Here is a 3712-nt window from a genome sequence, read left to right on the forward strand (position 1 = left end):
ACAATTTCCACTATAATCTCACTTAATACAAAAACCTCATAATTGAGCCTAACAACGTTTCTGGTGATCAGATTCAAAGAAATGTTATTTTAAGTACATTTAGTTCAGAATCTGTAATATTACCTCTTAAGGTAAGGACACAAGATACTCTAAGTTTTCATTAACAATAAAAATATTCAGAATTGTATAGGTTGTTTGTATAAGGCATATCTTTTCTAAGGTGCTCAAGGCATTTGCTTATTCACTGGTAGGTGTTGATTTTGATCCAGCAAAGTCATTATTCTATGAGCACTGCTGCTTCATGAAGACTGAATGGCCAGTGGAGACACTAAGAGTAGGCTCTCGTATTCTCCCTGCTTTTGGCCAAGAACTCTGATAGTTCCACTCCAGTCCTAACGCTGGTGTCTTCTGGAATTTCAGACATGGATGACTATCTGTTGACAGTGTTTTAGACTTAATCACGAGTTACTATTACGGTTGTCGCCACTCTTCTTGCAGCCTATGTTTCCCTCTCTCTTGAAAGATGCCTAGGGTCTTCAGCCACTCAGAGATTTGCCCTTGGAAGAGGAATGCCCTCTTGGTGAAGTCCATCAAGATGTTGCCGACAAGTTCACCCAGGTACATATCGCTGATCACCTTCTCATACCTTTGCTTCCCAGCGTGTAGAGTATACTCATCCACCAGTGTGTCATAGATTGTTCTGATATCATCCAGACTCCTGCTGTCCCCAAAGGCGCCCCACTCCATGTTGATACACATTCACTCCTCATTTTCTTGTAGTGTCTTGACGTTTGTCATTTCTTCCATGTAGCAGGCATTGCTGCCAGTCCCTACAATGAGTCCAGCCTCACAGGTGGGCTCCTCATAAGCACAGGTCATCATGGTGCCCACCATGTCATTAACCACAGCCACCACGTCCAGGTCAAATTTTTCTCTCCCTTTTACTGCGTCCCTCAGTAGTTTACTACGTCCTGTCCCACACAGTCGGTTGCCTTAAAACTTTTTGTCCAGATGATCAAGTTTCCCACATCGAAGCTACTCTGCTTGTAGGGAAACAAAAAAGTGAAGCCCAGAGGCATTTTGGGGCCTCTCATGCCCATGTAGTCCAGGAAGTCAGAGATGTAGGAAACGATGTGGTCAAATAGCTCTTCCCCAGTGCCCTGCATGATTTCAGTGAGAAAGGCAAAGATCTTGTTGTGCATTTCCACCGTTCTCTATTTCTCACTATGAATTTTCACCAGCAGGATGTGGAAATTCATTCCTCCAAGATCCCGGGCCAAGAAGTCACCATGCTCGATCCCATCAGGAGTGCTCTGGAGGAAGGAGGGGAGCACCTTGACGACGGCTTGGTCGTGCATCTGCTTGCCCAGCCCCAGTTCCATCTTGGCCCTCATCCTCCTTTTCACCTCCAGCAGCATATCCTTGGTGAGAGGGAAGTGGGCCAGGGTCTCCTGTATCTGCCAGTGCTGCTCAGCCAAGTGGTAGGCCACTGCAGTCACCATGGCATCCCCCTTGCTGCTGCCACTCTCCAAGGAGAGCAGATACACATCACAGTCAGGCACCAAGCACCTCACAGTCTTGTGGAAACATCGGGAATACAGCGGGCACCCTGTAAAGAGATCCATCCACACTAACCATGGTCTGCAGCCTGGCTATGGCTCTTGTTATCTTGAAGGAAATTCAAGATGGCGCCCAGTGTTGCTGACACCAGGTTGGCAGAGCTAATTGACATTTAGAATTAGTTTTGTCACCTGCTGTACATACCCTGTAAAATCTATCCCCCAACCTTGAGTATGGGGAGGATCATTGAAGATAATAGAATATCATTCTCATGATTAGGTTAGTGATCAGTTGACTGTGAGTTAATGAAAAGGGAGACGGTCCTAGGTGGACCAGACATAATCACGTGAACTCTTTACAGGAAGGTTGAGTATCAGAGAGATGCTGTTCTGTTGACCTTGAAGACTCAGCCCCTGTGAGTTTTATAGCTGCAAGGAAATGACTTCTGCTAACAGCCATGTGAGCTGAAAAAAGGCTCTCAAGCCTCATATGGGACACCAGCCTTTTTGAGAGCTTGATTTCAGCCTTGTGAGACGCTGAGCAGAGTACCCAGCCATAGCAAGCCCAGACTCCTGACATGCACAGATGTCACATCATGAATGGGTATTGTTTCAAAGTGCCAAGTCTGTGGTAAATTGTTACTCAGCAATAGAAAACTAATGCCAATAGTAAAGCTAAAGAAATCCCAGTGTCCTGGGGGCAGTTGGAAGGTAGTGCAAAGATGTGAAAAATGCAGGGCTAGCTGTCTTTTTCAAACTTCCTTTAATCCCCTGTTTGCCCTGTGCAGGAGCACATACATGTTGGAGAATGCAGCACTTTGTTGAAGCTTAATCAAATGGTGACTCTAACTGTAGCTCCTATTCCATATCTGGTATCTTTACTGGAGAAAAATTTTAAGAAGCTCTTGTACCTGGTTCATAGTTACCAATCTTATAAATGCTTTTCTTCATTTATACCAATTTGTAAGTTCTGTTTTGTGCACAAAATGGTGACCTCTTCATGGCTGCTTTTCGGCTGATGAAGATTGTAAAATAATAGTGATTTTCAGACATGTATCTATTTCAGAGATGTTAAAATGTAAAAACAAATGTGCACCTTAGACTTTGTAAAATACGGTCAATGATAAACTTGAAACTAATTTCAGGTAAGAGATAATAAAATGTGGTCTGAGAGAGAGGTCCTTGTGGGATGATTTGAGAGGTCTGTAGGTGAGATTTCTCAGTGTGGGTCTGTGGAAGGTCCCTGTGTGGGTCAGTGGGGGTCCCTGGGTGGGACTCTTAGTGGGGGCCCTCCACTGCTGGCCTCACTGCACCTCATGGCAGGAGAAGGCAAAGGGACTTGCCCCTTCCTGTTCCTTGCTGTTCTGTCAGTGTCCCTTCTGTGTCACATCTGCTGACAGGTGCCTTGGGGGTCCAGCTCCCCCCACCCCAGCACTCACCTCTCGGTGCCCCTGAGAGGACCCGGCAGCAGCCAGGCTCAAGGTCCCTGCTCTGTGCCACCCTCTCCTGAGCTCTGGGGGGCGCTCTGTGCCCTGGGTCCCCACCCCTCCCAGGGGCCCTGGCTGAGCCCCCACTGCTGTGCCCACCCTGCAGAATGGGGCCCAGAGGAAGGACCTGGCTCCAGGGAGAAACTGCGGCACAAGCAGGCCTGTGTCCACTGCCCACCCACCCCCATGTTCGGTCCCACGTGTTGGGGTCCTAACAGGCATGGGGGCAGGGCCATTCCTGCTGTCACCTGGACCAGGGCCCTCCTGGAGTAGGACTCTCCACCTCCGGAGTAACTGTGACACAGAGCCGCAAATTACTCTAGACAATTGCTCCTGTCTCCCCACTTTCCCTGTGGACAGGTCCAGGGAGGAATGCTGACAGCACCCTCTATCCCCACAGGTCACCTCCTGCCCACTGGGTGACACATCTGGTCTGCTTGTCTCTTCCCCCTCCAGTCTCTGGGTGAGCAAGGCTAAAAGCAAATGAGACTTGCTCCAACCCCAGCACAGTCCCTGGGCCTGTTAAGTCCCACCTGTCCCCTGGGAGCCTCCTTGGGCCACACAGATAGGTAAAGGTCACAGACCATGAGTCTGTCCCCAGCTCCCAGTTCTGTGACAGCTGATGAAGCACACTTTGGAAAAGTGACCCTTCCCTGCTTGGAGGCT

The 3712-nt window shown here is 48.5% G+C and overlaps 1 pseudogene; it reads right to left on the bottom strand.

Annotated features, from left to right (window-relative positions):
- Positions 1–471: 471 nt before the first annotated feature.
- LOC130844362 (hexokinase-1-like) lies at positions 472–1732 on the bottom strand (annotated as a pseudogene).
- Between the last annotated feature and the right edge of the window lie 1980 nt (positions 1733–3712).

This window comes from Hippopotamus amphibius, chromosome 2 (assembly GCF_030028045.1).
Source record: "Hippopotamus amphibius kiboko isolate mHipAmp2 chromosome 2, mHipAmp2.hap2, whole genome shotgun sequence".
In the NCBI taxonomy this organism is placed as follows: domain Eukaryota; kingdom Metazoa; phylum Chordata; class Mammalia; order Artiodactyla; family Hippopotamidae; genus Hippopotamus; species Hippopotamus amphibius.